Genomic DNA, 24,624 nt, shown 5'->3' with positions numbered 1-24,624 from the left:
AGCCCCTGGAGTATTTTTAAAAATATAATTGAATTTTAATTTTCCACTGAACAGTGCAAGATGGAGCAAGATTAATCCTCATCAACACAGTTCCAATTTGTCTCTTCTACCTTATAAACTTTGCATTTGATATAATTTCAAACTACAGACAAGTTATATGAAACCACAAAGAAAACCATATGCCATTAACCTAGATACATCAGAAGTAGCAACTGCTGGGGCACCTGGGTGACTCAATAGGTTAAGCATCTGACTCACGGCTGCAGGTCAGATCGTGATCTCAAGGTTGTGGGATCAAGCCCCGCATCAGGCTCCGCATTGGGCATGGAGCTCCCTTAAGGTTCCCTTTCTCCCTCTGCCCCATTCTCCCTGCTCTCTCTCTGTCTCTCTCTAAAATAAAATTTAAAAAAATAATAAAAGTAGCCACTGGTAATGATCTGCCCCATTTGCTTTATCATTCTCTGTGTCTCTCTCCCTCATTGCAACATATTTCTTTAATCCTAAATACTTCAGTGTACATTTCCCAAGACCAAGCACCTTTTCATATCATCACAGTACAATCACCAAAATCAGCAAATTTAACACATATATAATGCTATAATTTGGCCCACAGTCCCTATTCAAATATTGTCAGCTGTTTCAATGCCATCCTTTTTAGCTCTTTTTCCTAATTCCACCATCCAATTCGGGATGAAGCATTGCATTTATTGTCAGCATACCTGAACCTCCTTTAATCTGAAAGAGCTCGTTAGCTCTCCTTTTCCTTCATGATTTTCATATTTCTGCGGACTACAGGTCAATTATTTTGTAGAGGGGTCTTCATTTTCAGTTTGTCTGATGTTTCCTCAGGATGCGATTCAGGTTATGCAGTTTTGAAAGAAATAGCACAGAAGACATGTTGTGTTTTTCTCAGTGCATCATACCAGGAGGCCCATGAGGTTGGTTTGTGTTGATATTGGACATGAAATATTATTCAGCCGTGAGGAAGAAGAAATTCCTGCATTTGCAACCATATGGATGGGCCTTGAGGGCATTATGCTGAGTGAAATAAGCCAGAGAAAGACAGTGACTGCACTGTGTCATTTATATGTGCAATCTTGAAGAAGGAGGAGGAGGAGGAAAAGGAGGAGGGGGAGGGGGAGGGGGAGGAGCTGGAGAAAGAGGAGGAGGAAGTCATCAAACTTATGGAAGCAGAGAGCAGAGAAGTCATTGCCACAGATTTATTTCCTTATTTCCTTATTTGGGGGAAATTAGGAGAGTTTGGTAAAAGGGTGCAAACATTCAGCTCTAAGATGAATAAGGTCTGGGATCTAAGGTATAAGATGGTGACTATAGCTCATAACACTGCAACGGATAATTGAAATTTATAAAGAGAGTAGAACTTAAATGTTCTCACCCAAAAAATAAGCAACTCAATCAATGAAGCTATCAATCAGTGAGGTGTTGGGTGTGTTAATTTACTAGACTGGGTAATCCTTTCACAATGGAAAAATCATTTGCAATAATGATTGATGGTTGTAGAGATATTTTCATTGTCCATTGTCCAATACCGTGTGTGTATATATATATATATATGTATATATATGTTATACGAATATATACACACACATATATATCATATATAACATATTATATATATATCATATATATATAAACATAAAGTACATATAAAGAAAACTTGAGTTCTATTCAGACCAGTCCCATTCAATGTCATCAGACCAGCGCTATCAGTCCATGCCAGCCTTCCCCTCCCTCCTCTGTCAGTGACATTGCTGGCTCCCATGTACAAAATAATCACTAATTTATGACTAGATCACCTACACCATAGTTCCAAAATTGCTAATTCATGCCCCCATGAACAAAAAAAATCTACTAGGCCAACTTCAACATTTGTTTATAGTTTTTTGACTTTGCATGGAAGGTGTGAAAATCCTTAGGTTCAAAGTTCCTTGAATTAATTGTATTTCCTTCTTCAGTGTGATTGTATTTTCCATAAGAAATGTAAATAGATCCATTTGTCTCTGTGTTCCATTTTATGCTTTTTCCCCCATCCTTATTGATTTGGCTTTTCAAAGTAACAAAGTATTAACAGGGCCCCCAAAATTAAAGTTGTTCAAAAAAGGTATTTTTTAAAAAGGGTCACTTCCTGCACCCCATTCCCACCAGCCTCGGTAAATAACCAGTCTCGCCAGTTTGGGGGCTGTCCCTCCTGTGTTTCTTTTGGCAAAAAAGCAGATGTGTGTTTATTTCCTTATCATAGTTAATATTAGAATTATTGCTGGCTTACAGAGAAGGCACAATCTATACACACCACAGATGTGGACAGAGTCCATCTGACCAGGTTACTTTTCCTTCTGAGTCCAAGGAGCCTGTAGGGGTCAGCAGGGGACACAGAGCCAGCTCTCCTGAGCTGAGTGGATATTACAAGTTCACTGCAGTCTGAACTCACATCCATCAACCGGCTGCTAATCCTTCTTGACAGACATCCCAGAAGAAACTTGATGTGTTAACTAGTTCCAGAGTTTAACGAGTATGAAAGCCAAGGTTTGAATTTTAGAGGCTAGAAGGAAAGTGGTTTCTTTCTTCATTTGACCGACCATGACAGTTCGCCAAGAAGGTGGCTAGACTCACTTGCCTAAATGTTCTTCCCCCACCCCACCCCACCCCCAGAAGAAGAGCCCACATTTTTATGGTGCCTTCATCTCTTCTCTGTAAGTCTGTATTTCAGAGACCCAAGAGCCTCAAGCCCCAAGCCCTTCTTAAGATGTATTTGATATACCACCCAGCGCAGATGACAATGGAGGGTCTGTCTGCTCGCCTGTCAGTGGGGCCTCTCAGCCCTGCAGGTGAAGAAAAAGGACGCTGGCCCCACCTGAGTGCACCTGCGCTCACCTGAGCAGAGTCAAGAATGTGAACAATTCAAGTATTCTCCAGCCGAGAATCTCAGCTGCGCCGACCGAGAGAAGCTGGATGCACTTTGCTCTTTGGGGTAGTTCTCCTTTGTCTCGGCTGTTTTTCTTGGCAGAAGGGCAAGTCCATGCTGGATGACAGGCGGAGGGCCTCAGATGGCTGCCTTGGCTCGGGCCAGCAGGGCTACAGCAAAGGAGCCTGCTTCAGCTGTTCCGTACGGCCGGGAGCAATGGGGGCCCGTGGGGGCGTATGAGAAACCCTGAGACTCTGCCAAGTGTGTGGAAGTGGGCGAAGCTTTCTTCTCCATCCCCAAATCGCTGTGTTTTCTCATTAAGTCCGTCTTACCTTCCCACTTGGGGACCCTCGGTGGAGAAGTGTAAAGAGATATGCACCCCCAGGGCAAAGAAAAGATAAATTCGTCCCCTTCTTGATCCCAACTTAAACCCTCTTTGGGTTGACAGCAGCTCTCCCCCGCCCCAGGACGCAAGAGACTTGGACATAACGTGATGATAGATGGTAACATATACGCTGGTACAATAATGTCTCTCTACTGTGGCTCTTTCATGAAATCTTGGGTGCGGAAGGACTTTAGAGGTCGCCCAGGCCAGTCTCCCACCTCCCCAACAATCCCTCTGCAACTCTTCTGACAGGCGGCCATTCAATCTCTGTCTGGACACTTCTAGTGATAAGGAAGGCCACACTGCTGAATAGCAGACTCCTACACATCCTTCAAGACCCTGATCGAATGTCATCTGCTCAATAAGGCTTCCCCCAACCAACCCAGGCAGATTAGTTACTCCTTAATTTGTGATCCCTCAGCACCTTTCCCCTACACCACCAGGGCATATTGCGCAGGAGTGTATCTGTTTACATCCATCTCTGCCTCTCCGTTGCGTCTGTCAGCTCTCCCAGGCAACAAGCTCTATACTGTTCACCTTTGTATCCTGAACTCAGTCCAACACCTGACACTTAAGCCATGTTCCAGTAATGACTGAACATTTAGATGAGCGCATTCTCCTAAGACAGCTCCTACCGTATTTAAACCGAAATAATTATTTATAAATCCACCCTGATGCTGATGACTTCATGTCTCCTTTACTGCATTTTCCACACAGTCATCTTTATTCTGCCCCCAAGCCAAGCGACCAAAGGAAAGCAGAACTTATCAAACGTCCACTATTTGCTGGCAATCTGCCGGACGAGTTTACATCAAGTCCATTTATTCTTCCATTCACTGTCTTCCAAGGGTTGTGGTCTTCATGACTCCCCTAACCTTCTTCTGTCCAGGCTAACTCTCCTGGTCCCTTCCATACTTCTGCAGGGGAGATGGGGGTAGGACCTCAGCTCTCCTTTCACCCTGTTCTCAGTGGGTTTACCTTGGAGAAGCCAAGGAAACCCAAGACTGTGCACTTAGCTCTGTGTCTGCCCTTGGGATGCAATGTCGCACAAGATAGTATGTGACAGCTGTTCAGTAGGGGACAGAGCAGACACGAAGCCTTAGGAAACAAGGTGAGCACTTCCTGAGTACCAGCCACAGCCCTTCAGCAGGACAGTACTCCTGATTTTCCTTCAAGTCAATCTCAAGGGGGAGTCTCCACTAATGGAACATGAACCTGAGCCCAAAGGACATATATGCTCAGGAGACTACTGTCGCACCCTCAGCCCTAGGTTGTTCTGGTTCGTGGGTCAGTGAATAGCATTTATTTCTAGTCTTGCCTGGATGGATGATCTATTATGATTTTAGTAATTCTCAAGCGAGAAATTTCTCTGCAAAATGCTTCTAGAACATGAAGATATCTGTGTATTTAGTGTAGCGGGTCTCTTTTTTTCTAGAGAATACCAGAAACGTTGGGGGGAGGTGGGTAGGAAGAGGAAATGACACAGGAAACAAAGGCATAGGTATTCAAATCAAACTTGACTACCTGGACGCTGTTATCTCTCTCCAACTCCACCGAAATGCACCCAGACAGCACAGCGCACCCCTTCGTTCCTATCTCCAAAGACTAATCTCTGAAGAATATATTTTAGTCACTGCCTCTTCACAGTTAAAAGTATACTGCCCAAATACTCCTTAATCAGGTAACCTCCTTTTCACCAAACCCCAGGATTCCCTCCTTATCAAGTTCATGTTACTGATGTTGGCTTTCAAAACACACCTGTTCACCCCTGTTTGAATAGCCCTATGCCTTTCTATACCCCAAGTGACCCCTTCTCCTCTGGGGCTTGTGCTGAATCTCGTAGAAGCCCCCATCCCAACACTTGATTAAAATTAATCATGTCTACAAATGTCTCCCACAATCATTGTCTCCAAGGATCTTGAGAGCAGCAATTTTATTTGTCTGTCTTTGTATTTTCAGGATCCAGCATAACTTTTGACATGTAGAAAACATTCAATTAGCACTGATGAACTTCTTTTGTAAAAGACCCCAGACTGCTGAGGCAATGTTTGTGACCTTCCCCACTCCTCACATCAGCTCCCATATATGTAAGAATCACTGGAGAGTTTGCTAGAAATACAAACCACAGATCTATTGGCTTTATTGGATTGGTATGACCTAGACACTTGCATTTTTATTTATTTTTTAATAATTGTCTTTTTTAAATATTTATTCATTTTTGAGAGAGAGATAGAGTGCGAGTGGGGGAGGGGAAGAGAGAGAGGGAGACATGGAATCTGAAGCAGACTCCAGGCTCTGAGCTGTCAGCACAGAGCTCGACATGAGGCTCAAACCCACGAGCGGTGAGATTATGATCTGAGCTGAAGTCGGACAGTTAACCAACTGAGCCACCCAGGTGCCCCAACATATGTATTTTTAAACAAGCACCCCAGATGGTTCTGATGCTGCTGTTCTTCATAGCCTACTCTATGAAGCAGTGACCAACCTATAACCTTCTTTCCCACCATGCTCAGAGAATTATTAGTTTGGTAGATCTGTGGCAAATTGTAAATATAGCTGGTATGTGGCAAGGCAAATGTCTTTTTATGAGATCAGCACAATTAAGTTAATAGCTGGTTCGACACTATCTGTCAGTATAGGAGAGGGTAGGCTGCAATAATAACCACAAAATCTCTGTGACTTAGTGTTACAAAAGTGTACTTTTCACCCAATGGACTTGTCTGGGGACTTGGTTTATTTGTAGAACAAAGTGGAAGTGCCACATCAGGCACGCCTGGGTCGCTCAGTCAGTTAAGCATCTACCTTCAGCTCAGGTCATGATCTCGCGGTTTGTGAGTTCCAACCCCACGTCAGGCTCTGTGCTGACAGCTCAGAGCTTGGAGCCTGCTTCAGGTTCTGTGTCTCTGTCTCTTTCTCTCTCTTTGCCCCTCCCCTGCATGCTCTGTGTCTCTCTCAAAAATAAATACTAATTTTTTTAATTAAAAAAAAAAAAAGGGCCACATCAACATGTATTTCCAGGGTATCACAGCAGGAAAGATGACGAGTCTTGCACTGGTCTCGAGGCTTCTGCCTCGAACTGACCCATGTTCACATTTCACCAGCCAAAGCAAGTCCTGTGACCCCACCCACTCCATGGGGAGCTGTGATCCTACCACGTGTCTACAAGGAAGGGAGAACCGGAATGTTCGTGAATGGCAATAATGATTACCCAGATATTCCCATCCAATATTAAAACTGGAGAGAGGGTGTCAGAGAGGTGGACACAAAGTAGGAGCTTAATAAATGTTTACCAGATAAATAAAATGTGGCACCTATGTAGGGAAACTAGTATCATTATATCCCTCTGCTTGCAAAGCCAGTTATATTTTATTCTAACATATTTTAAAATACGTACTCAATGTTATTGAGTGGGGGAGAAGTAGATCACAGAACATCTGGTCGGTATGATTATGATCTCATTCAGGCAGTGTTATGGATGTAATATACAAACAAGGCGTGGTTATACGTTATACAAAGAGAAACAAATGTCCGGGAGGGTATTCCACCAAAAATCATTCATGGTTTACTTCAGTCTGGTGGGTTTTATGTGACTTTTCAAATGTTATTTTCCTATTTTGTATGATAAATGTTCAGTGAACGTGATAATCACAAACAAACGTCAAAGCAACTTTTATCTTGAGAAAAGAACATACAGATTCTCATTATAAGGAAACGAGGCAGACAATACTAATAAAAACATGCGTGGGAGAAAATTAAAAGAAAATAGTCAGTAAATGTTCTGAAATAATAAGCAAGTTTCAAAAGTGACCTTAGATGATATAAAGATGTCTGCCTAAGGATGTTCAGGAGAGCACTTATGAGAGTAAAAAATTTGAATCATCCATTGGAAAGTAAGTGAGTGCACCAAGAGTGACATAGGCTTGCGAAAAGGACACAGGGGCCCGTTGGAAGGGGCTCCCAATGGCCAAATCTGGGATAATAGGAACATTAAAATGAATAATGGAAGTAATGGTTTATAACGCAGTAAATATAATAGAGAACCATCTGGGTTGTATTCCTGGGGTCAGTATCATCATATGTCACATATTAACACAGTTGGTCACTCCCTCCGTCTTTAAATATACTTATCTTCTGACCTTCCAGAACCCAACATTCTCCTGGCGCTTCTCCTTTATTGGCTCCTCCTTCTCAGGCTTCTTCTTTTTGTTTTCCTCCTCAAACACTTAACATTGAAGTCCCCAGGCCTCGGTCCTTCATCTCCTTCCCTATTCACAGGCTCTGGTCTGGGGGTCTCAAAAAGTCTCCCATGCTTTCAGTCCCATCTGTGCTAATAACCCCCAAAGTCTGTATCACCTGAGCCGCACCCTCACTCCCAGAATACAGACTGAATATCCAGCATCTTCAGCGGGAAACCCAACAGAAAGCTCAAATCCAGGATGTCCAGAACTGCTCATTGATCTTTGCCCCAAAACTCGTTCCACCCTTGACCTTCCCCCATTTCAGTTATGTCTTCTCCGTCCTTCCGGGGGCTTACACTCAAACCCCGGAGTCCTCCACAATTCCTCTTTTGCCCTAAGACTCCCCATCCAGTCTTCCAGAAAATCCTTTTCGTGTTGCTTTCTGACACATCCAGAAGCCAGTTGCTTTCTCTCTTTCTTCATGCTGCCATGGGCTGTTTCCTCTGCCTGGAACGCTCAGAGCACCGCAGGACTAAGTTGCTCAACCGCAAGTCCTTGCTTGAATGCCTTCTTCTCAGTGGGCTCATTGGTTAAAAATGCAACCCAAACCTTATGTGCCCCCTTCTTAGGTCCTTTATTATTTGCTTATTATACACCGTCTGGCACAACACTGTGTACGCTGTGTAAGAAATGGGATTTTAGGGCCACCTGGGTGGCTCAGTTAAGTGTCCGACTTCGGGTCAGGTCATGATCTCATGGTTCGTGAGTTCAAGCCCTGCATTGGGCTCTGTGCTGACAGCTCAGAGCCTGGGGCCTGCTTTGGATCCTGTGACTCTCTCTCTCTCTGCCCCTCCCCTGCTTGTGCTCTGTCTCTCTCTGCCTCTCAAAAATGAATAAACGTTAAACATTTTTAATAAAAGAAGAAATGGAATATTAACTTGTTTAGTCCCCAATTTATTACAAGTGGCACAAAGTAGACATTCAATAAAATTTGATGAATGGAAAATTGGCATTAAAAGTCATCTGTAATATATCATTCTGAAGGAAAGCCAGCTACAAAACCATAAAAGCAAAATGATGTTGCTTTTTGGTAAAAAAAAAAAAATTAGCATGTATACATAATGAATATATGTAACTGCATAGAAAAACATATAGCAAAGTGTTTCCAATGGCTTTTCTGTGTGATGGGACTCTAAGTAATTTCGATTTTATTCTTTTGACCTTTTAGGTTTGCCTTTTAAAAATGTGTGCTTATGATAAACTCCCAATGGGAAGGAGATTAGTTGGAGTGAAGTAGCATGGTGGTTATGAAGTTGGGGTTTAGACCCAAACAGACCTAGGCATACCCTCTGGGTTCTACCAGTCATTCTACCTTAAATGGTCCCCTCATCCATATTTATAACTCACAGCTTAAATGAGAAACTCATGAAGAACATTTAGCCCAGCACCTCCATACTAGCTGTTAGTACACATCCTATTTAATCCCCCAACAAGCTCAGTAAGAAGGCAGCCTTATTCCCATTTTTCAGACGAGAAGGTAAGTCGAAGAGGAGTTAGGTTTCTTGTTCCTAACGAAAAGTCAATCCTACATTTTTGCCGGACTCTGCCTGACACACGAGCCCACGCTCGTGACGCCATGCCACACTTGATCACAAATCTGCACACACTCGGTGACTGTCACCATTTGTTTTTTGGGCAGGGAAGGGCCAATAGAAATAAGGACATTTCCTCCTAGCTTTTATCTCTGAGAGTAATGAAGGGCGTGTCTAGAATCATAGACAGAGATGTGGGAGTGTCCAGAGACCTCGGAAGCAAGGACATCGGGGTCCAGGGATGGTGATAGACGTTGCTAATGTTAGCAGCTGGGGTTAGGGCTGACGGCCCCTCCAGTGCCCTCCCTGCCTCACCCACCTGAGGCCAGACCTCACCCCATGTGTCCCCGCTGCCCGCGTGCTGGGTAGGACAGTGTCCCTCATTCTCCTGTCCCCAGGCCGAGGAGCACCGCCCTTTCGGTTTCTAACGGTGTCTTCCAGGACACTTACCCAAGCCGTCCATCAGCTCCACAGGCCTCTCTCCATTTTTTGTTTAATTTTTAGTCTCCGAATAAAGAGCAGCTTCATATAAAGAGTGATTCTAGAATGAAGAAAGAAAGAAAACCGCACCTGCTCATGGGCAGCTGTGGCGAGGGGAGAGGGCAATGCCGGGCAGCCGCCTCCCTGCAGGCCGTGTCTCTGGGGAGGGTCGGTGGGCACCAGCCTCCGGCCGGGGGAGTGGGAGAAGAAACGAAATCTCCATTTCCGAAGAGCCTGGGGAATCAAGCTGCTCGGAAAAAATGTGATCCTTGCAAAGATAAGACAGGCAGAGAAGATTCAATAAAACTACGTGCTTATCGTGAAGACATTTGACTGTGTCCTCTGCTTTCTATACAGCCCCTCCCAACACACGGATACGTTCAAGTTCATTCTCCCTCTCTCTCCTCTCTCTGTCTCTCTCCTGTCTCTCTCTCCTCTGTCTCTGTGTGTGTGCCTCTCTCTGTCTCCCTGTCTCTCCTCTGTCTTTGTGTTTCTCTCTCTCACTCTCTTTCCCTGTCTGTCCCCCTCTCTCTCCTCTCTGTCTTCTTTCTCTGTCTCTGTCTCCCTCTTTCTCTACTCTCTTTCCTCTGTCTCTGTGTTTTTCTCTCTCTCACCTTCTCTCTGTCTCCCTCTCTTTCTCTGTCTCTCCATGTCTGTCTCTTTTTCTATCTCTATCTCCCTCTCCCTCTCTTCTCTCTGTCTCTCTCTCTCTCGTCTCTCTGTCTTTGTCTCCCTCTCTCTTCTCTTTCTGACTCTTTCTCTGTCTCTCTCCTCCTCCCCCTCTTTGTCTCTCTGTATCTATCTGTCTCTATCTGTCTCTGTCTCTTTCCTCTCTTTCTCTCTCTGTCTCCTCTCTCTCTTTCTTCTCTGTCTCTCCCCCCACCTCTTTCTCTTTCTCTTTCTCTCTGCCTCTCTCCTCTCTCCTCCTCTCTCTGTCTTTCTTTCTCCTCTCTCAGTCTCTGTTTCCCTCTCTTTCTCTGTCTCTTTGTATCTGTCTGTCTCTCTCCTCTCTATTTGTCTCCTCTCTCTCTTTTCTCTCTCTCTCTTACACACACACACACACACACACACACACACAATCAGCTGCTATCATGCCATCACAACAACATGCTCCAACTCAAGGCATGGGCGCGTTGCCTTCCACGCCCCGGGCTCAGCTGAGCATCCATCACGCCCGAGGAACTGACTCCTCACCCACCCGTCCGGTTACCAACCCCCTGCTCTCGCCCCAGTGGAAACCCCTTGATAATGAAGGCAGAGAGCCGGGAGGAAGCCAAACAGAAACCATTCGTCGATGTAACCATTCGACGGCTGGTACAAAGCTCCCTGAGCTAGAAATCACAGACTCCAGCTTGATTTCCTCCTCACCTAACATGCTGCTCTCTCTCTGGGCCCCCCCGGGTAGCTACCGTAAAAGCGGACGATGTGAAGTTTTGCCACCCTGCAGGCAGGTGGCTGCTTCACGGGGTCGGTTTTGTGAATCCTTTCCAGTTTTATGGTTCACTTATCTAGTAAAAAATCTTTACCAAAGGCCGGTTCTTAAGACAGATGGTGCGTTCTGGAAGGAAAAAAAAAATGGGTCAACAAAGAGGATAGAGGGTATGAGGGGGATGCTCTTCTTGGGAGGGTGCTCCGGGAAGTCCACCCTCATATAAGGTCCCTCTTGAGCCATGGAGATCCCGGAGGTGGGAGGGACATTCCAGGAAGCAGAACAGGTACATTCGCTGAGTTTATGGCCTCCCTTCTGCGCACATTTCCAGAGGGGCCAGAGATCCTCCCAAAGTCAGGAGAGTTTCTCAGAGAAACTCTAGAAGTGTGAGGCCCTGGCCTGCTCGGTCATGGAGAGGCCAAGCGCTGAGAACGGGAGAAAGTGAGCCCCTCCGGTTCTGCCTCACTCCCTCTGGGGCCAGCTGGAAGGTAGCCACCCGTCTGCGGGCAGGGATTTTCCCAGAGTCCAGCTCGAAAGGGGTCCCCTGGGTCCCTCGCATCTCTCATGCACAGAGCCATGGGGACAGCCCACCGCCCCCTCCCAGGGGACCACAGTACCCCTTCCAATGCAAGTCAGGAAAGAAAACCCTGCAGGGGTGACTCGCCACGTGCTCCAGGGGCCACATCCTCTTACCCGCGGGAGCCGTGAAGCTTGTCTCCCTTTAGTGACGTTACAAGATGGAGCTCTCGGTGCGATTGGGAGGAAACAGACAAGCCAAAAATCTCGCTCCAAAATGCTGCACGGCACTTGCCTGAAAGCGTGCCCCGAATTTCTACTAGGTTCTTTTGAATTAGGACAGTGACGTCCCATGTTTAAACATGCAAATATGGCACAGTGTTCATAACACATCTGAGTGTTATCTGCTTTTAACACCTGTACTGGGGGGCTGGAATTGTTCCCCCCAATACATGTCCACATCTGAACTCCAGAAATGGTAAATGAAACAAGTGCCTTTTAAAACTTTTTTAAGTTTATTTATTTATTTTGAGAGAGACAGAGACAGCGCTAATGGGGAAGAGCAGAGAGAGAGGGAGACAGAGTCCCAAACAAGCCCTGTGCTACCAGCCCAGAACCTGACGTGGGGCTCGAACTCATGAAGCCACGAGATCATGACTGGAACTGAAACCGAGGGCTGGATGCTTAACTGACTGAGCCCCCCAGGTGCCTCAGAACAAGTGCCTTTATGAGCAAGAAGACAGAAAATGCACACTGAGAAGGCCATGTTTCACAATGACAGAGATGGAGGAACGTGGCCCCAAACCAATGATTGCTGGAGACACCAGGAAAGACCAGAAGCACAGAGGTGTCCTCCCCAGGGCCCTCAGAATGTCAGCCCCTCCAACATGCAGACTTGGGGCTTCTGCCCTCCAGAACTGAGAGAGGATGCATTTTGTTTTAAGCTGTCAAACTTGTAGTAAATTGTTTCGGCCATGCCAGGGAGCTAATACCATAGCTCACATTTCCTCTGTCATATTAGCGTCTGCTGCTTTCTTGGACCTCAAAGTTCTGGGACCTGCGACACTACAGGTTCCATCCGGAAGGGAAAGGATCTGCCGGAAGCGTTGGTGAAGGGGTGTGACAAGCAGACCCAGGTGGGACATTTGATGTGGCAGAGAGGTCACAGCAGAATATATGGAGAACAGGCGGAGGTGGGTGCCCAGGCCAAGGGGCATCAAGAGGGACTAGGCAGGGCCACCAAGTGGGTGCCTAAGGTGATGGTGCTCAACCCCATTGCCTACACTTGATGTTTTTTAAGCCACTAGCTTCCAGCCCAATGCTCAAAGGATCAGACTCATCCCCAGAAAGGAGCCCGACTCCCCACCAGGGTGCACCTCATCCCACTCAGCCTCTTCGGAACAGGCTCTGGGCTGCACAGAGTGATTTATGAAAAGCCTTCACAGGCTGCACTTCTCTGAAGTGAAAGCCCGAGGAACCGTCTGACTTGTGCTCAAAGGCAAATCATGGCTGTTGGCTTCGGATGAAGAAGTAGCAGGCAACCCTACCCTGGTTCAGAAGACAGTTGGCTTGTGATTTGTCACAGCGAGAAGGCTCCAGGGACTTTGGAGAAGTGTCTGTACCAGCAAGCCGGCACACGTCCAGCTGTGAGGAGGAACACACACACACACACACACACACACACACACACACACACACAGGAACCCAGGGCAGCCGACGGTTGAACTGTCTTGGCCGCATTCCTCTTCTGCGCTGAACTTGATGGCAGTGATCAAACAGCCTCCTTGGGAAGCACCTTGAGGTTGCAGTGGGGAAGAAAGCTTCCTTTGGGGTTTCCAAAACACTCCCCTTTCATGCTTGTTTTTCCTTAGTCATTGCCTCCCTCCTGGCCTCCGGCACCGGAGCCTGCCTCCCGCCTGCCCCCAGGTAACCAGAGCCTGGGGTGTCCACAAAGCGCCACTATGCCCAAGTGATGTTATCAGGCAGGCCTGGCCTGCTCCACACGGGGAGACAGCGGCCGGGCCAGGGTGGCCGGGCCGGCGGCTGAAACAGGACTCCCGTGCTGCCGCCCGAGGACAGAGTGGCCTTTGTGAAGGACACATCATATTTAGGCTTGCTCCTGATTAATGTTGCGGTCATCAGAGCATTTTCTTTCCCGACTTCCAGTGCGCAAGGTCTCTATCGGCTTCTGTAGGATGTGGATTGACCCTGGAGTTGACGTTGGCTGAGAAGGATGATGTGGCTCTCTTTGGCCTCGGTCTCGGGGCCATCAGAACACTGAGCACATGTAATGCATGATGCAGAGCAAACCTGGTGGCCCAGCCATAAGACTTGATCGAAAGCGTGATAGAGCAGAATTAGACCAGAAAAGACTTGGTCATCATAGAGGGAAAGAGGGTCTTTTAAAGGAGAGACTGCAGATTTGGAACACAAGAACCTTGGATACATATTTGCACCCTACCAAAATCAGCTATGTGGCTTTGGACAAGGGTCTTGACCTGTCTGAGCCTCAGTTTCCTCATCTACAAAATGGACATCATCGTGCCTACTTGGTAGAGTTCCCGTGAAGATTGTGGACAGCAAACCAGACAAGCTGGTACATAGTACATGCTCAAAAAATAATAGCTTCAGTACCAAAAGGATTCCCACCCTCGACTTCGAAACTATTAGAATCCGTCTCAGTAGCTCTATCACACAGATGCATACACGTCTTAAGTTCCTAACAAAGCACAGCATAGAATTTGGCACAAATTAGGAGAAAACGAGCAAATGGCCAACAAGGGTATTAACGACCAGACGTTTGATTATCATCACCTTTTTAATTACACTAGACCACCCCCATGTCCAAGGTTAGGGCAACACCACCACTTGCTTTTACATAGCAAGAGACCTGGTCTCTGAGGTTTCTAGTCTCCTGCCTCCAGCCCAGCCGATGAGATGTGCTGGCTCCACACCTCCTTGGCCAAGTCCTCCTGGGGAGGGTACGAAGATGCACGTCTCACCCACCATCCAACCATCAGAGACCTCACTTTGACGTGGACTGAAGACAGGGCAGGACAGCACCATGTGGAAGCACTCAGCCTGGGGAAACCCCGTTTCAGCCCTGGCCCCCTCACCGGCTGTGTGACTTGGAACAAATTGGGCCACCTCTTAACTGGGGTCCCCATCGGTCAAATGACGCTAGCAAAGATGCCCACCTCACAAGCAGTCGTGACCATGCAAGGAGCCAGGTGCATAGCACTCAACAAATATTTGCTAAATACATGACTTTAGAGATGGGATTTTAGGCTAGGAGGAAGAGAAAGGTCAGAGCAGGACATAAGTGGGGGGCAAGAGACGTTTTGTGGCAGAGTGCCCCCCTAAGCAAACTTCTGCACATTTGGGGAGGAAGATAATGCCACCTAGAGGCTTGACTAAGTAGTGAAAGCTCCATTATGTAGGAGAAGAGGAAATGGGAATGACATTTACTTATTGCCTGCTGCACACGGACATGTACTGTGTGCTTTCCCTCTGCTTTAGGGCTTAATGTTCCCAGTGACCCTGTTAAACGCATTTGAGAGATAGGAAAACCAACTTGCAAAGAAATTAAGTAACAATAACAAATAATTGTTGAGCATAAAATGGATGCCAAATAGGAATGGCTTCACACAACAGGGGCTTTCGACATGGCACCTGGGAGAGTCTGTAGTTAGAGAAAATGAAGCTCGGTGTGGTTTGCGTTTGGGGTTCATTGCAGATGAGTCTTAGGCCACCTTTCCCACCTAAGTTGGAAGTGGCCCTCCTGCCAACTTTAGCTTCAATTCTGCTGGTGAGGAAAGTGTCAACATTCACCACACAAATGGACAGAAAACCCATGATCTACTTATGGTCAGGTTGGACCCTTATGGCTATGAGGATCCCTTTCTTGCAGCAGGATCCATGCACGACTCTATGAAATGTTCTCCAGGCTAAAGCTCACTAGTGGTTAACTGGTCAGGACCCTGAAGGGAAAATTGCATCCCTCATCAAAGCCCAGCACAACCAGCACCTCCTCCATCCAACCTTCAGCTTCCCCAGACCATGTTACATAATGCATGTGGCCAGAGCAGATCAGGGTATCTGAGAGAAGTATACACCACTGAAGAGAGGTAGAGGAGAGGACGGGACTTAAAAAATGTTTTTAATGTTTATTTTTGAGAGACAGACAGAGACAGAGTGCAAGCGGGGTAGGGGCAGAGAGAGAGGTTGGCACAGAATCCGAAGTAGGCCATTGTCACAGAGCCCAACACAAGGCTCAAACACACAGACCGTGAGATCATGACCTGAGCTGAAGTTGGACACTTAACCAACTGAGCCACCCAGGTGCCCCAGGGAGGGACTTTTTAAAAGAAGGTACAGGGGCACCTAGGTGGCTCAGTTGGTTAAGTGTCCAACTTCAGCTCAGGTCATGATCTCACGGTCTGTGAGTTTGAACCCCGCATCAGGCTCTGTGCTGACAGCTCGGAGCCTGAAGCCTGCTTCATATTCTGTGTCTCCCTTTCTCTCTCCCTCTCGGCCCCTCCCCTACTTGCACTCTGTCTGTCTGTCTCTCAAAAGTAAATAAACCTTAAAAATTAAAAAAGAAGAAGAAGAAGAAGGAGAAGAAGAAGAAGAAGAAGAAGAAGGAGGAGGAGGAGGAGGAAGAGGAGGAGGAACAGGGGTGCCTGGGTGACTCAGTCAGTTAAGTGTCTGACTCTTGGTTTTGGCTCAAGTCATGATCTCACAGTTCGTGAGTTCGAGCTGCACTTCAGGCTCTGTGCTGACAGCTCAGAGCCTGAGCCTGTTTCAGATTCTGTGTCTCCCTTCTCTACCCCTCCCCACTCATGCTCTCCCCACTTCTCAAAAATAAATATTTAAAAAATTTTTAAAAAGAAGGAACAAAACTTATCATTCCAGTTTGATTGGAAAATGAATATTGATTTAGAATGATTTGGAAGCAAATTATAAAATTTTAAAAGCTGGCAAGTATGACAACACAGAATCCAAGAAGAAAGCCACAGTTTTCATGAGTTAACTGCCAGATATATTTTTATATTTCCCATACATTTTAGCTGCGTGCTATTTTGTGAGCATCCGTATTTTGTATGTGTCTATCCATGCATACCATTTTGTATGCTTATGTACACCTACACTATTTTCCACCAGAAAAAATGAAAAGATAATTTAGCCTTTCTTTTAGCATGGTTAATTAAAATGTGTTTGTTGTTACTGATGTGCAGGAAGCAAAAAGTATTATAAACACACATGGATATGCTTGGTTTGATAGTACAGCCACAGGTTTATCCCCTACCAACATAGGACCTGTGAATTCTGGTAATTCCTGCCTCAAGTAATTCCCATTACATGCACCCAACAGTCTGTGTATAGTGGGTGTGGGCATGTTTGTAACTGTATACATTCCATTTTAAGTGTTTTTATGACCGAAGAAAAGTTCAGATCAGTCATTCTGATCAGTCATCCGTAAAAGCCAAATACTCCCCTTACAGTATAATATCTGCAAGAATTTTCCAAAGACTAGCTTCTGACTCCATACATGTCAAACCTTCTTTCTCTCCCATGATCTACATGCTTCTGGTACCAAGTATCATGTGACCCCTGGCCCTACATCTTTGTTTAATCAGTGGGTTGGAAGGGAGGGAGTGGGAGGCATATCCCTGGGAGCCATTTCTATACCAGATTGGCTAGTAATAGATTAACTCTGCACAGAAATGACTATGAAAAACATCAATCCTCCCAAATTTTAGCCCCAGCTCAACAGCCCTTTAGCCAAATCTCAAAACTGCTCATAGCCCTTGTGGTCACCCCATGGGAAGGAGGATGGAGAGAAAGGCAGAATGGAAGAGAAGGTCTTAAGCGATTGCTTCTGAAATATCTTAATTACACAAGTTTCACAAAAGCTCATGACCACACATTGCAAAGACCTCTCCGAGAGTCTTTGAAGGCAGCCATGAAAGTGGGTGGTCCTGGGAGCTAAGATCGGTTTCACAGTAACTCTGTCTCTTTCTGTGACCTGATGCACCTGTCTTGTGTTCACTTACCATTATCCTGCACCTCTGTCCCGTCTTTACCTCATACTCCCTATGTGATTTCAGTCAAGTCTATTAACCTTGCTGAGCTTCGATTTGAAAATCTGTGACACGGGTTAAACACCTTATCTATTCCTAGGGCTCTTGGGAGGATGGTGTGAGGCATTGCATAGAAGGTTCTTGAAAGACAGCCACTGGTTCCTGTGCCCATGGGGGATTTGGTGACAGAAGTGGTGATGGAGGTGTCTTTTACATTCATTGGTTAGAACAAAGGGGACAAACGATCCAGTGAGTCTTTCAGCTGACCTTGGATTTCCCTCAGAAGAATAATCCAGATTTAACAAAGCTCACATGTTCTGGGTCTGCTTACATCCCCCACGTGGAACGCCCCCCTCTCCCACACGCACCGCCATCCTTGCCGCTGGACTGCTAGGGAGTTCTCCATCATGCAGCCTTTCTCTGGCCTCTGGGTTTCATGCTGTCCCTCTGTCTGGAAGACTCTTAATCCTCACACCCCCACTCTTCGCTTCCCCACCTTCTGATAGTCTTTCAGGGTGTAGTTTAGCTGACACTTCGTCCAGGACATGGTCTCTGAAGCCCTAGTCTGGACAAGGTCCAACCCTATACCCATGTGTCCCCACAGCATCTGCCTCTGTCTCCATTCTTCCACTGGATTCTAACGTACCTGTCTCCCCCACTAGACTGTGGGGTCCTGAGGACTCACAGTACTCAGCACAGTGACTGGAAAACATTGATGTTCGATAACTATTTGTCAAAGAATATGTACATGAAAATGGGAAAAAGAGCAGACCCTCCAATCCCTTAGTGGTTTCCAGAAAATCTTCCAGGGCAAGATTTCGGGGAGGATGGGAATTTTCTGGGATTGCTCTTTGGGCAGTTGGCTGGCTCAGGAGCAAAGCAAACTTTCTCCTATCGGATGACAGAGGGTGAAAGAAAGCCTCACTCCCTGAAGGCACGTCTTCAAGGAGCTTGGCCAGCATTTGCTCGAGTCATTGACCCCAGACCCCAAAGGGTTACAGAGGTTGTTGGAATAAATGAAGGAATCTTGTACAGGTCAGGGTTAGCTGCTCTGATAACACAGGACTCTCGAGTGCTGGGTAGCCTCACAAAAGGGACATGAAGGTCGCTGTAAAGGTGTGCTGTTCACTCAATAGCCTGTCCTGCAGCTGCTTTGACCAGAGAGGACTCTGTATGCTGTGAGAGCACAGGGATGGACATGGAGAAAAAAAATGGGTCATTAATCAGAAGATCATGGCCTGAGGCTAGTCTTCTTTCAACCTCAAAATACGTCTCTAAGACTCAGGATGTAGCCCACAAATTGACTTTTTTTTTCTGGAAATCTAACCTGTGCTTGAATAATGTCCCTCTCTCTTCTGTAGCCAGAAACAGGGCAGGAAGTCTCTTATATCTCTTATATTATGTTTTCTAAATCTTCTTTTGTTTTGTATATTATGTTATCTAAATTTTGTCTTGTTTTGTTTTCTTAGATGCAATGGGAAGGCCGCTTTACTCACTCCTAATTGTCAGCTGTGGTCTGAAATTCCACAATTAGACATGCATTCCTTTAACTTAATTTTCCCTCCCTGTTAAAGTACAAACAGCCCTGGCAACCTGTGTTCTGAATCATAGCAGTCATTTACACTTTATATCAGTTGATGTAATCTGTTCCTGACCTGTTTCCACCAGAGTCAGGAGAGGTGGGAGGACTCTAAAGAGGATTTCAAACCCCAAAGTCATTGTCTACTCCATCTTGATTTTTTCCAAGTGTTTTTACCCCTGGCCCCCAAGCTGTACCTATGTGAAATATTAGTCATCCTGTGACATTCTCCAGGATGGGTACTATACTTTTTCCTCTGCATTTTCTACCTCCTTATTTCTCTCCTTTCATTCAATGTCTTCTCTGTTTTTCTCTCTAGTCCATCCACTCCAAGCCTGAAGAAACATCTATATATATATATGTTCATAGGCATCCTTCAAAACAGGGGCAGTATGGTGTATGGAAAACAGCCCAAAAGCTTTGAATCTAGAAGGTTTGGCTTAAACTCTAGCTCCTATTGCTTAGTAACTATGTGACTCTAGACAAGTCACTAGTCTTTTTTTTTTTCCTCCAATAATAAGTTATATCAACCTAGAAGGGAGCTGTGAAGATTAAGTGTGGTCTCACCAATATGTTTGGATTCTACCAAAACCTTTCTCCTTTCCTCTCATCTCCATCTGAGCCTTAAAAAAGTACCCAGGGAACCCATGGGCATTGCTTACATTTTCAGACTGGAGATATTAACCTTTCTGATGAGCCAACCTTATTTTTCTTTCATCTTCATTTTCCTTGGCTTTCATCTTCTTCCCCTAATGGTGTTCTCAATTAAGTTGTAATAAGACTGCAACATGGCATCCTGGTCTTGAACATCCAGATGCTTTTTTGGATCAATTTGCCTAAGTTAAATGGAAATCCCATAATTTCAGAGCAATGCTTCCAAGAACGTGGTGTTCCGTCTGGCTGCGTGTATCAGAAGCTCGAGGAATGCATGCTAAAACTGCAGATTCTTGGGCCCTCTCCCAGACTCCTAAATATGGATCTCTGGGAGTGTGGCCTGGAATTCAATGTCTGCCAAGCATTCCAGGTGCTTCTCATGTCCTCCAAAGTTTGAGAGCAACTGTCCTATGGGGTAAGCTTAGTATATAGGCTGACTATTGCAACAAAAAATAGGAACGCACTCATCAGCTCTTATTAATTATTCACAGCAGTAAGACAACCTTTTTCCAGCGACCATTGAGACCCAAGGAAATGACTTGCCTGGATGCTCGCAGGTGGTTAGTGATGGAGACTAAAGGAAAGCCAAGTTCAATGCTTCTGGGCTCAGCCCTCTTTCCATTGCACCATGCTTTCTGGCCCTCCAACGGTCTTCCTTCCTTCCAAAAAGTTCCCATCACCCAACAACAGACCCACATGAGTCCCAGAATCTACAGGAAAAGGGGGTAAGACAATTGTGTATCTGGGTATGTATATGAGAGAAAAAGAGTCAGAAACAGACAGAGCCAGAGACACAAACAGAGAGAGAGAAAGAAAGTTCTCCCTCGTTTCCTTCCTGCCCTCAGTATATTTTCTCCTATTTTCAAATTCATCGGAGATGTTAGATGCCTGATATGTTCTTTTTAACTACCTGAAAATACAACTTCAAGAGACGGTAATCATAATTAAATTCCATTATGGGGAAGGAATTTAGATGACTAATGGCATATCTTTTTTTTTAGCACTGAGATTTGATCTATGTGTCCATTTAAGTATCTTATGTGCTTTCGTATAGTTGGGAACTGTTCTATCAAGTTTCATGCTTCCACCTGATAACAGATTGTTGGACCAAGGTAATCATTTAAAACTTCAGCTATTATGTGGCAGAGAAATGAAGTTAATGATGCTTCAGGAAGCGTGCAGTTGAAATAGCGGTGGTCTGAATGTCAGCAGATTTGAGGTTCCAGCCCAAAGAATGAGCTACGGGACCCTGACTGAGTCAGCCATCCTTTTGGGCCTCAGGCTCCTCGTTGAAAAAAATAAGAGAGAAAATTTGAATGCTTGATGCACTGCACTCTGCAGAGCAGTGTTCCTTGATATGTTAGTCATTATGCAGGAGAAATGTATAATGGAGGGTCTTGACATATACTCATATAATAACGGCCATGAGAGATTCTAAAAGGAAGAATCCGATTGAACCTCTCTCAACCCAGCTTTCCCCAAACCCATTTCATTCTCCATTGAAAAAGTATTTATTGAGCACCAGCTTGGTCCCAGGCACTGCTCCAGCAGCTTGGGATTCAACGGGGAACACCATGCAGAGAAATGCCTTCTCATGGGGAGCTTACATCCTAACAGGGGAGACACTGCAAGCAAAATGAAAAATTAAAATATATAGTATATTAGATGATGAAAAGAATTGTGGAATATAATAATCGGCGAGGAGAGTTGGGGTAGAAGGAAAATCTGAGTGACCAATATTTTCTAAGAAAAATTATTATTAATATCTCTGGATCTGACATTGCACAAGAACATAACCTGGGCAACCCTATTTGGGAAGCTGACTGAGGGCTTATCTACTCTTAAACCCATCTGCTTCCCTCTGAATGATCACAGCAAGCGTCTTGCTTGTAAGTAAGGAGAGGTAGGGATGGCCTTTGGCACCATACCTGTGTGTGTAGTCTATGACCTACATGATGTCACATAGAGTATGATGTAATCCACCCACACTTCGCATGCCCAGCACCCCTCTGGTGCCACCAGGAAACAGTCAGTACAAACCAGTGCCCTTGCCCTGAGACAGCTGGATAAAACAACTTGAGAAGATAGTCCCAGGTCACTTCCACAGCACAGTGGGATGCAGGGAGATATTAGACAGAGACTCTGGAGGCCTGTCATCTGGTGGCCATTCTGTCCCTAGTTGGTGATCTTTGTGGTCACTGCCCCAATCTGGGTCTCCACTTTGTTAAAAATGAAGATGTGGGACTAGATGACCTCCAAAGTGGCTTATTTGGGTGAAACGTTATTTTATGTATCCGTATGGGATAGATGTATGCACTCACTTACCCAACATCTAGTGAGTTCCCAGTGATACTTGGCTCTGGAACCAAGAAAAATAATCCAAGAAAGCCTTTTTGAGAAAACCTCTCATTTAGTAATGCTTTTGGCTAACTTTACTGAGCACTTACTATGTGCCAAGAACTGTTTTGAATGCTTCATATATAATTTACAACCTTTCCAGGTCAATAACTGTTATGAGCCCCTTTGTGGGAAGCAGAACTCTGAGCTGATCCCCAGTGACTCTTGCCTTGTGTATTACCCTTGGGTCAAATGTGGGTGGGAACCTGTGAATTTGATGAGATGTCACTTCCATGATTGCATTATATGGTGAAGGGATTTTGCTGAGGGAATCGAAGTCCCTAATCAGGAGTGATGTCAGCAAGATGGAGACATAGGAATTTCTAGTACTTGTCTCCTCACAGAAACATCAGTTTGAACACCACCCATACAGGAAAATAACCTTCACAAGAGCTAAGGATTCCAGGTGAGAGATTACAGCATCTGAGTGGAGCACACGAAAGAGAAAAGACACATCCAAGAGATTAGGAAGACGGTATTGAATTACCTCCATCACTCCTCCCCCAAGCCTTGAGAGACAGAGAGACACCCACAGAGAGAGACCCTCCTCATGTGGGGAGAGTGAAATGAGCATGCAACTTCACTGTGGTCCATGGGGTCAACTAGGAAACAGTGACTACTGGGTGGGTCTTGTGACTGGGTCATGGAGGCTCTAGGTTGGCCCTAAAAGCAGCCAGCTCCCACAGCCCCAGGCTCCTGACCCACCCCAGCGCTAGACCTGTCCCTGTAGCCACTGGTTCCAGACGAGCCTTGGGCTCCAGAGGAAACGTGGCCCAGTACTGCCCAAGTAGACCTTGAGGCCAGGCTGCCCCCCACAGACTCAAGCTCCGGGACTGTTCCAGCACCAGTCCAGCCCTTCCCGACTTAGGCTCAAGTTTCCCTCTAGCCCCAGGTTGGCTCCTGTGCTTTCAGACTCAGGCCAGCTCACATGAACTTAGGACTCAGGCTCCAGGCCTGCCCCTATGACCCAGTTGCCAGACCCACCCCAATGATGACTGGTGCCTAGCTGGCCTCATGGACCCAGGAACAAGAAGGGTCCATTCATGAGCTCCATCAGGAACCCTGCTGATATGTGTGAGCATAAAATTCACTGTAAAGGTAAGAATATAACCAAATTCAGAATACTCTAATACTTTAATCATGGGTATGCAAAGCACTTTTAATGCTGGTATAAAGCTAAAGACAAAAACATTCAAAATAACTCTAGCTCCAAAAGTTTGTTAATAGATACAACATATATAAAATATTTACATTGTACAGGATTTTTCTCAGAACTAGAAAAAATAATCCTAAAATTTATATGGAACCACAAAAGACCCTGAATAACCAAAGCAATCTTGAAAAAGAAAGACAAAATGGGTAGTATCACAATTCCAGTTTCTGAGTTATACTACAAAGCAGTAGTAATTAAAACAGAATGGTACTAGCATGAAACTAGACACATGGATCAATAGAAGAGAACAGAAAACCCGGAAACAAACCCACAACTATATGATCAATTAATCTTTGACAAAGCAGGAAAAAAGATGCAACGAGAGACAGACAATTTCTTCAATAAATGGTGTTGTGAAAACTGAAGAGCAACATGTAAAAGAATGAAACTGGACCAGTTTTGTACACCACACACACACACACACACACACACACACACAAATTCAAAATCGATCAGATGTAAATGTGACACCTAAAACCATAAAAATGCTAGAAGAAACCACAGGCAGTAATTTCTCTGACATTGGCTATAACAACATTTTTCTAGATATGTCTCCTGAGTCAAAGGAAACAAAAGGAAAGATAAACCATTGGGACATCAAAATAAAAAGCTTTAGCACATCAAAGGAAACAAACAACAAAACATATCCAGTAAAATGTTACTATCCCAAATATATAAAACACTTATACAACTCAACACCCACACACACACACCCACACACCGCAAATAATCCAAATTTTTAAAATGGGCAGAAGACATGAAAGGAATTTCTCAAAGAAGATATACAGATGGCCAAGAGATACATGAAAAGATGCTCTATATCACTCATCATCAGAGAAATGCAAACCAAAACAACAATGAGATATTACTCCACACCTGTCCAAAGGGATAAAATCAAAAACACAAGAAACAACAAGTGTTGGTAAACATGTGGGAAAAAGGAACCCTTGTGCATTGTTGGTGGGAAGTCAAACTGATGTGGCCACTGTGGAAAACAGTATGGAGATTCCTCAAGAAATTAAAAACAATTTCCACATGATCCAGCAATTCCTCTCCCAGACATTTACCCAAAGAATACAAAAAGCTAACTCAAAAATATATATGCACTCCTGTTTGTTGCAGCATTAATTAGAATAGCCAAATTATGGAAGCATCCCTGGTGTCCATCAATAGATGAATGAATGAAGCAATGGGA

Source organism: Crocuta crocuta, unplaced genomic scaffold (genome assembly GCF_008692635.1).
Source record: "Crocuta crocuta isolate KB4526 unplaced genomic scaffold, BGI_CrCroc_1.0 scaffold133, whole genome shotgun sequence".
NCBI lineage: Eukaryota > Metazoa > Chordata > Mammalia > Carnivora > Hyaenidae > Crocuta > Crocuta crocuta.
This window is presented reverse-complemented; position numbering follows the sequence as displayed.